Source organism: Pinus tabuliformis, chromosome 8, assembly GCF_031772625.1.
Source record: "Pinus tabuliformis cultivar Carrire ecotype Pingquan chromosome 8, CPIR1, whole genome shotgun sequence".
Classification (NCBI taxonomy): Eukaryota; Viridiplantae; Streptophyta; class Pinopsida; order Pinales; family Pinaceae; genus Pinus; species Pinus tabuliformis.
Genome location: NC_142294.1, coordinates 455,004,904 through 455,015,937, shown reverse-complemented (window position 1 = coordinate 455,015,937; position 11,034 = coordinate 455,004,904). Strand labels below are relative to the sequence as shown.

The following is an 11,034-nucleotide window of genomic DNA, read 5'->3' as shown; positions in this document are numbered from 1 at the left end:
TTCATATTTAATGATTACACCTTGAGTAGATTTGATACATTAAGTATTTAAAGTCTTTGATAACCCTATGGTCCTTTCTCATGCCACCTGATATAATGATTTAGTCTATTACTCCTTTGTGACTGATATTTTTATATGCATAAATTTAGTTGATGCCCTTCACACCTCAACTCAGTTGGGTAAACAAGGGTAAGACAACATTGTAGGTTGTCTCTTCTTTTGACCATATAAGCATACCATATCCATGAATGTGTCTCAAAGAAATTACAATATCATGTGTATTTTTTTGGGTTATCTATTTCCTTATTTTTCTCCAATTTATTCATGCATAATTTTTTCCTTTATGCCAAGAATTTGTTAGCCAAATGGTGCCCACACTAGATCTCTACAAAATTACTGAATTCAATGGAATTATTGTGAAATGGAAATCAATCTAGGAAGATAACATTAATTCCCCATTTATTAGCTGAGGGTATTCCATATAGGAAAGGATGTATGGAAAGAATTGATAATGGATTAAAGTTTTGGTCACACGGTGCTTACCTAGAAAATATTTGAATCTCACATGTAACATTTTGCTGACCTGCACTAAATTGAATGCTAACTGATGTCGTAGGTTGAATGATAGTAAGGGTAATAGTATAAGTTTTCTGAAGGATAATTTGGAAAATGTCTATTCCTTCATCGATTAATCTAATCTTAATGATTTTGCATGATTTCATGATGACTTCCCATCTCAAAGAAACATGAATTTGTCATATGGTGTATCTATTACCCATCCATACATTCTTAGTTAATAAACGGATGAGGAGGAGAACATTATTAAACAGTCTGAAATAGAGTTCCAGTATATGTGTTGCCTTGATAGCGAGTGTAGGAAAATTGTATATTAGTTGTTGTAATGTTGTTTTTTGAATAATAATGAATTGTTATGATTGCAATAGGGTTAGAGTAACATAAGTAGTATAGAGTTATCAGAGGAACAAATTAAAACAAGCCTACAATATATGCACTTGGTCATTAATTTGAAAATTTCTAGGTTAGTTAACCTGTAGAATACACTGGTCCCATAAATAATTGAGATGACATGGTAGGATTTCAACCATATTTGTCGACAATTTGAGAATTTTACATGACCACAAGCTTGTGTAACAAATATTAGGGGAGATAGATTAGTGTGAGGCTTTATTAACTACTAGGCTACAATCCTGTAAGGCTTAGATTCCTGGCATACTATAGAAGAAATCATGAAACCATCTTCATGTTGATCTCGTTAAGTTTTGGAAGACACATTGTAAACATATACAATTCTTAGTTATCTGCAACTAATTTTCCTTAAAGGAACCATAGATTAGCCAATCCTTGATTCCCTTGTATGTTCTATATTTGAGTTGTGCTTGTGTTATTCAGGTGGAAGAAATCTCACCTACGTGTTGACACTATATGGAATTGACACATTTAAAATAATAATAATAATAATAATAATAATTGTCCAGAATTTTCCAAAATTGTAAAGGGGGGGGGTTGCCACTCTTCATCTTCACTGCAAATTCTTCGAATCTCTCAGGTCTACCTGCTCTTAAAAAATCAGAAAGGAATTTGTCATAATCAAAACATGGAGCCTTCGTACCATTGTCAATCATGATTTCTATATAGGTAGAAGCCTCCTCATATGTTCCTTCCTTGACCATCCCTCCAATGAACACAGTGTAAGAATTAAGATCAGGACATCAATTATTCCTATCCATTTGATCCCATATAGTGAAACCCATCTCAGGGATCCTTGCACGGAAATACAATTTCATCATCATGTTGTAGGTGTGAATAATAGGTTGAAACCCACATTGGCTCATTTCCTCAAAAAATTTAATGGCTTCATCTGGTTTTTGCAGAACCATCATCACTTTGATTAGAACATTGTATGTCTGGCAGTCATGATGAATCCCTTTCTCTTTCATTTCCTGTAACAACCCATAAGCCTTATCCAACTTCTTCTTGTTTCCATAATCATTGCTCAAACAGGTGTAAACAACAACATCAAGTGGGGAGCTATGTTCAAAAGACAACCAACTCTACAATCAGTAACATATTTCAACACTGATATCTTATAAGCATCTACGCAATAAAAAATTTCATAAAATACCAATCAATCTATGTGAAACATGTACTAAATCATAAGACAGTTAAATTTGTTTACAAGTATAGAAAATGACATACAAAAAAACATGTTAGAAGTATGTTGAGTTTCTATTAGAAACAGTTGGTGTTACCATTGTACAAATTTTATTTAATACAGTTTCACCTATTGAAAACATATGTTATTAGTCTTTCCAATATCTTACCATAAAAAAATATACTATAACATTCAATTTCATAATTGAGGGCATTGTTGTCTAATATCATATTCGGTTTGTTTTCAGAAATGGAGTATTATTAGTCATCGAAATTGTTGACACTGACCAGGGTTGTATCACAAGTGCTTTGTTACAATAAAGAAAAAAGTTGTGCCACAAGGATGTACTCTTCTAGATTATTTCCTCAGAAACTTGAAATTCCATTCCCACGCTAGAAGGGATGTAATGAGAAATCATAAGTTCCCTCCTATTGTGTTTATTGGTTGTACTTAAAATTTTTAACTACATTAAACATCTTATGCAAAGAATTTTTGAATCAATCATTTTCTCAAGATATTTTAGGATTATTAGCTCACAATTTGACTCCATGGTAAAAGTTTTGGCAACATCTGTAGTGAACCTCTTGTGAGGCTGCAAGGTTTTGTGGCATATCTCACAGAAGCTAAATCATAAATGGTTTAGTTCATTGATTTTAAAACAAAATATTGTCAAGATTATAAACTATCATTACATACCACCCTTTTTCATTTTCTGTAAGTGCTAATTCAGTTTAAATTACCAAGTAGGAATAGTGGTAAACACTATTTGTATCACCGTTGCAGTGGTACATTCATAGACCCAACAAAATAGATTCTATTGTGGTAACCTATGTATTATGTTCCATCAAGCCTCCTTTATCAACCAAATTTTTTTATTAATGTTCTACACTTCATGTTCATCGCAACAAAAGAGGAAAAGGAAAATGGGTGTTGCCGTATATAATATTATTTTTAAAAATTTGAGCTACCAAAGTTCAGGGCTCAAGCATAACTCCACGCTTATTAGGCACCCATGTTCTCACTGTCTTGGGATATCTACAAATTTTGATATCCATTTGTAGGAAGTGAAATGTTTTCCTAGTTCTTGATCTGTAAATTACATCCCTTGTGCAGTAGGGCATGTTATCTTCTCTGTACTATTCCAACTTTATTGGCCAATTCAACTACTTTCGAAAATTTTCCAATATTTAGCCAAAATTGTAGCCTAATTCAATATATATATATATATCTTAGTTGGACTCAAACATAAGTATTCTTATTAGGAACACATGCTCTTGCAATGGCTTGGGAGGTCCACCACAAGACACTTACAAATTTTCAATAATCATGGTTTTTACTCTCACAATTGAATAAGCAATTAGTTCAAACTGGTCTTTAAAGGCATATCTAGATAGAAATTGACTGCAACTAGCCCCGTCAACCCTCAACTTAAGCTTATTCCTTCTCGGATCCATATTTGTATGCTTCCATACAAAGACAATGAAATCAGTTCCCTCCAAGGCCATAAAACTATAATTACATAATCGATTTCTATAAAGAAATAAGTTTATAGTAAAAAACAACGAGGCACTAGTTGCAACATATATACATATTATGGATTGGGAAATCTAATAATAGAGATCACCAATAATCGAGCAACGGAATTTAAAGCTTGAAATTGAAAATTTAGAATCTCATGGGCGAATGATAAAGAGAACATAAAAATAAGACTAAAAATAGAAATAAGAGGTCTCAATACCCTAATGATGATAATGCAGAAATATATGTTTATGTTTTTCATTTGTCATGGTGTCCTCATAGTGATCTTCGATATGTGTAGAGGCCAAGGGGGCTTCCTATTCATTTCCACCTTCACTGGTAGTCTCCCACCCTTCAACCTCCCGGTCCACAATCCAAATGACCCTCCTCTTCTACACATTTCTTGAGCTCTCTCGACAGCCCATTAGATTGCAAGGCTTTTGAATTGTTTAAGTCGTATGAATTTTTTATGTAGACACTCGATTTCATGGGGCTTCTACAATCTGCAACATCTTCGCTGGTGGTCTTTATTGTCACCATTTCATGTGAGTGCAGAAAACTAGAATCGATGGAAAATGGATCATAGATTTAGTAGGAAAGAAATGATGACAAGATGTATGTCCTCGATCTCTGCTTTGGATGCATTTTAAAATGAAAATATGATCATCATAGTTAACATTTCCAAATATATAACCATATACATGTGAACCAAGGTCACCATTTGGACAAGAATTGAGTAATGATGTGCCAATGACAACCTTTTTCCCTAGGGGGTGAATAGAACATATTGCCATAAGAAGATATAAATAGTTCTACACTAAACTAGAGGTAGTTAAGGGTTTCATATAAGTTAGGAGAAAAAATTTATGGTAAAAAAACCAAATTCATTATAAACTAACTATTTTTTATAGCTAGAATAAATCTCCTAAAGGGAGAAGTATGGTTTGTTGAGAAAATCATAAAGGAATAACCAGTATCATGGTATAAGAGTAAGTTGAACCAAGAACAAGTAGGAGTCTTGTGAACATGATGTAAAGGAGAAATATTCTCTATTATAAGGTATGGAGAAAAAAATACTATGTATTTTTGAGGTACATTACATTTGGGCACCTAATTCATCTTTAAGAAATGTCAAAATAGAGACTATCAAATTTCTATCATTAAATAAGTGTTTAAGAAAGTATAACCTTTCAACCAATCTATAACAACATTTAAATCCCCTATCACTTGCAAGTTTATATTGTTGAAGTGACAATAAAAATGACTAACATAAATCATTGATCTGTATTATTGTAGTACTTGTTAAGTAATTGTATTTTTGTTCCTAAACTAAAGTAATCATTCATGTTAGTCATTTTTTGTTGTATCACTTATTAGCTAGTAATATATTTTAACCCAAGATTAAATTAGTCATTTATGTTAGTCGTTTTTAGTTGGGACACTTAAGATTGCTCTTTTTTAGTAGTATTTCACTCAGAAAAGCTACAGTGACTAACTTTTTTAGTCACTTAGTCACTAATTTCTCATTTTCTACTAGTGCATGTTGTCATGAGAAGCATATATTGATTGGTTATTTTAATATTATTGTGTTTGAGATATTAAATTGTCACCATATGTCATCATTATATAACTCAAATTATGGTGAAATATCTTTATACATAAATCTCTTTTCCAAGAAAAAAAGGGAAATAAAAGAATTTCCTCACAAATCCTAAACCACAACAATTTTTTATTGGGTTAAAAAAATAAAGAATACTTTCGGACATATCCCCTTATTTCATGCATGAATAACTCTTGCTCACCAAAAAGAAAGGGGAAAAGATGTAACATACTTCATATGCATATATTAAAATTCATATATGTGCATATATCATAATAATTAACTATATTCTCTCTAAAAAACCATCATAATAATTAACTACATTTTTTCATTCTTAAAAATGACTAATAAATTAACATAATTTATGAATGATCAAGATTTGGGAGAAAATGAATGATTTTTTTTTTTTGTTATCAAATCTCTCAAAATGAGTAAAATATTCAAATCAAACACCAAAATTTGAAAGATTACTTTAATGTCGAACACCTAAAGGTTCTACCCACTTTTAATAAACCAGAGTGAATTTTTGTATTCAATCTTCTGTGATCCATAATGAATTAAGCAAAGTCTTTTGGTAGAAATCACATAAGATAAATTTTTGGCTAACGCGTTTTGAACCAACAAGTGTGGTTCATCATCAGGACCAAATGAAGAGGCAAACCATGGCAAAGGCTTAAATAGAAAGCAATGTAGAGACATAATTTCAAGTAACAGTTATATTGAACAATAATATTTAAATTATGATATTAATTTATTAATATATTAAAACCAAATATTATTAAGTAACGACTATATTAAACATCTAGTTTTTGAAAAATAATATTTAAATAATGATATTAGTTTATTAATTTATTAAAAAATATTAATAGGTAACAACTATATTAAACGACTAGTTTTTGAAAAATAATATTTAAATAATGATATTAGTTTATTAATTTATTAAAAAATATTAATAATTAATGGCTATATTAAATGGCTAGTTTTTGAAAAATAATATTTCAATTAATTTCTTAAAAAAAAATCGAAGTCAAACTCTAAATAATAAGGGAAGTCAAAAATTGTAAAAAGGAGTCAAGACCCTAATCGAGACATGATCATTTAATAAATAAAATAAAACAAAAATATACACAAGTCAAAATATACATACATACATACATACATACATACATACATACATACATGCATGCATACATACATGCATGCATACATAGATACATACATACATACATACATACATACATAATCAATAAATAAAACAGGGTCAACAGTGAAATATGGGGCTGAGGCCCATTAAACAAATAACAAAAATACTAAAAGGAGTTACGAAGGAATTTGATGATAAAATACATAAAAAATTAAGGATCAAGAAAATAAACCCTAATGAAGAATAAATGAACAACAAACACTATAAAAAGGATGTTGATACCTACATAGATAAACAAACAAATAAAATAAATCCAAAAAGGAAGCCTAAAAAACTAGGAGGACAGGACAGGGACCCAACTTCTACTAATATTCCAACCATCATCTCTATTCAAATTATTGGGCCTTTTTTCAATTTCTAGGGCTTCCCTCAATTTACGATGATGGAAATGGCTAACCCTAGCAATGACTTGGGCCTCCTCAATGGATGATGCTTAGATTTATCTGTATGCTCTTCCAAATCAGAGGAGCGGGTCCTACCATGCTTGATTTCAGCGGCATGCTCACAAATCCTTTGATTAATAGAGTGACCAATCTCACCAATGTAGGGATCCCCATAAGAGCATGGGATAACGTAAACACCCTTCATATTCTTGGGGTCCACTGGGTATTTTTACAGATCTAATAGAGCTTTGGATGGTATTTAAAAGCCTAAAGGTTGAATCCACCTTATGCTTCCTTAGGATCCTCGCAATCTTGTCAATGGTCCTTGCATAAAAGGAAGATGAACACCAAAAAATCGATCCTTGGTATCTTTCTTAGCACTAGGAACCTTTTAAGCTCTAAGGAAAGCCTTAGTACATTGGTGTCTACTAGACCCATTATTAAAGAAAACACTTAGGAGATGTGATTTCTCTTCATTGAGATGGTTGTCATCAGAAACTCTTAAATGTCTAGTCTCTAAGGTGTTGAGAACAAAAAGATTTTGAGCTAGGAAATGATGGGAATTAGCATGAAGATATTTCTCCATATGAGTTTTCTTACGAAATACCTGATGATAAAAAGAACCATCATCATTCCTTGAGAGGAGGACATCAAGGAAGGGCGGACTACCATTACATTCAAATTCCATGGTGAACTTTATGGAAATAGATTGATTATTATGATGGAGGAAAAACAGTTCCAACTCTTTTTTACCATGGGACCAGATGACACAAGTGTCATCCACAAACCTCTTCCACATCTTAGGCAGAAGACAAGAAGAAGCTAAGGCCTTTGATTCAAAATCCTCCATGAATAGATTAGCTAACACAAGGGAGAGGGGGGAACCCATGATGACACTGCAAGTTTGCTCATAGAATATAGTCGTTACTTAATAATTTTTTTTTTTAATATATTAATATATTAATATCATAATTTAAAGATTATTGTTCAAATATAGCCATTACTTCAAATTATGTCTCTACATTGCTCTCTATTTAAGCCTTTGCCATGGTTTGCCTCTTCATCCGGTCATGATGATGAACCACACTTGTTGGTTCGAAACGCGTCGGCCAAAAATTTCTCTTATGTGATTTATACCGAAAGACTTTTCTTAAAACAAGAGTGAAGTTAAACAATCTTCTTTCAAATTTGTAATTAATATGCAGATAATCCATAAAACTAAACTTTATTATACACAAAACATTGTATAAAACTACAGGGTACAATCCATATTGTTGTGGATGCACGAAACCCTACTATTAATTACGTATTAACTAAAGGATTGTAGGTTTTTGTGATGATTTATCTGGATATGGTAAACGCTAATAGAACCCATAATATGTGTTAATATATCTTAGACCCAAACCACCAAGGGTTGGGTGTCTACAAACTGGATTGGGGTATGTTGGATGGTTGCATACAATGTCGATGGCTAATTACAATATAATTGAGGTGGCATCAAGGAAGGAATCGATTATATTAGGGAACACTTTGCAATGTAATGATATGTAATTTAGAAATTAAATTTACAATTATAAAAGAGTAAATAGTATTTAATTTAGAATAGAACTATACACTAGACTAAATATATCTGTGTTAAGCAAGATTTAGACTATAAATGAAAGATTTAATGTACTAACAGTGTTCAATCTGAGAAAACAATTTGGTAGGAAGTCAAATCATAGGTTTTAAACATGCAATATAGATGAAGGGCGTGGTCATAAGCAATGCAGTTTGTGGAAGCATTGACTAATGACAAAAGCTTTTTATGGTACCTTGTTTTGTTTAATTTAACTTCTATTTTTTTGCAAGACGAGAGATTATAAGGTGATATTCTATGTTCAATTTATGATTTTGGCTTTTTATAACGCCAGAAATTTGAGGATGTCTAATGTTGAAGTTATGAAGAATATGGTAACTATGTATAGTGGGTCTAATTCATTGGGACTAGAGGATTCTGTATTTTTGTATACAACCAAATGACATGTTTTTTCACTTGTGTACTCACATACCCCACTATTTTGGGAAGCTCCTACGTAATGTTGGGAAATAGTTCCTCCATAGGCTTGCCGGTACTAATTTCATCACACGTTAATAATTCATTTTTCCAATAACATGCTCATCTTCCAATTTGACATGAATTTTAATTTAATGTTGTCATGGGCTTAATGATAGAGATTTAGAGTTTATGAAGTTCTTTCTGTTCGTCTTTTGTTGTCACATCAATGGGGAAGGACAAAGAGAAGGATAACATACCTAGATTCATTCATTATAGATTTGGTTGAAATAGTTTAACATTGAGTAATATGTCCAACGAGATTTGTTTTGGAGAGTTTGCTAGTGTATATTTTTCCTAATTATTTTAAGTTTTGATTTTCTTTGGCAAGAATTTGATAACATAATTATGGTCGAGATTGTTAATTTTGGTTATATAAAATGTATATATCACTATTAATAAATTCTACATTTTAAAAAATCTTTAAACTATTTGAATCATGCTAATTGTTCACTAAATTTCTATCAAATTTCAAATTTAAATAATCAAAATTAATTTTAAAAAATATAACAAAAAAACTCCAAAACATAAAAGAGTTAAATTATGGCTTATAACTAATAGTGATTCAAACCACACTCTTGATCCCAAGGACCCATGGTTATCGACTTCCTAATGGGACCGAATATTATGTAGAACAAACAGTGTTGGGCGCTCTGAAATCGATGGCAAAGGAGAAGAGTTCAAGACTAGATGGTTGGTTAGCGGATCTATTATTACATTTTTGGGACATTATGTTAGGTGGTGGGCCCCAGTATTGCAGCAATAATGCTGCAACTCCTGGGACTCCCTTCTTTAATTTTATCAACCCGGTAGTTCATAATAAACTTGGAAGCGACGGTGCTGTATGCACAACTACTAGCTCTTGCTGCAGCTGTCACTTGATCAGCTGGCACAAGTCCGCTAGGAGCTTAAGCCAACTTCTATGAGCTCTTAGAAGGAGCCTTTTAACTGATGGATGGAAGCTAACTCAAAGGAGGCTAATCTACTTGTAGAAAGAAACTAAAAGTGGAAAGGAAATGCAAACCCTAGCAAACCCTAGTTTTACCGACTAACCCTACTGGTGCAAGAAAAATTATGAAAGCTACAGAAAGGAATGCCATTGACTCTTAGAAAGGTAAAATGCATGTGACTAAGCTACTTCTGAAGTGAAATCTGAAAAGAAACATCTTTTTGTATTTTTGAGTAAGTTGGCAGAATTATTGTGCATGTGCTTTAACTATTTTTTACTGTGCAGAGGTGGATTGGCGAAAAGAAATGCTTGAAGGAGGTTTGGAAGGTTAGAATAGGGCCTAAGGGGTCCCTAGCACCCTTCTAGAGAGTTTCATAGTGATCGGATCTCAAGAAACTGCTTTTGTGAGCTTCTACAGGAAGTCTGCAGGGGTTCTACAGGATGTTCTGAAATTTCTACAGGATGTTCCGAAAAGAGGATTTTGGAGGGTTGATGGAGGAAAAATGGTGGGAAAGTGGACATGGAGGTTGGATAAGGATGTTAAGGGGTCTAGGACTTGGTGCATGAGGCTAAGGAGCGATTGGAATTGGTTCAAGGATGGAGGGAGCAATGATGCACAAGAATGTAGAAATTAGGGCAAAGGGAGAAAACATAGCAAATGACAGGCAAGAATCTAAGTTGGAGGATGAAGCACGTTTCATGGATGGGGTAAGGGTAGCAGAGGAGGTTTCACAAGCGCTCTACACGTGATTTTTCAAAACTAACCAATAAAGACTAAGAAAACCAAAGATCTAGCTATTTTAACCTAATCTGACCTAAATAACAACAAAGAAAATGAACAACAGTTTATTTGCAACGAAATAAAGTGAAATAGCTATGCAAACTAAGCAATCATGAACCTGAGCATGTAACCACAACTAGTATCAACTTCTGCAAATGAGAATCTAACACTAATAATTGCATGAGGAAGCAAATACTGTGGTTTTGTTGGCAGCAAGGACACCTTGGTCCCAACTCATGGTCCCACTGAGGGAGAGGTGAGATCAGAGGTGCTTGATAGCCTTTTTCTAAAGATCTTCTCTGTTATTAACCTATGAAATCAATCTGAACAT

General features: G+C 32.6%; 1 pseudogene; it reads right to left on the bottom strand.

The window, feature by feature from the left end:
* Positions 1-1,439: 1,439 nt before the first annotated feature.
* The window catches only part of LOC149236004 (uncharacterized), a 90,803-nt pseudogene continuing 81,208 nt past the window's right edge, over positions 1,440-11,034 (bottom strand).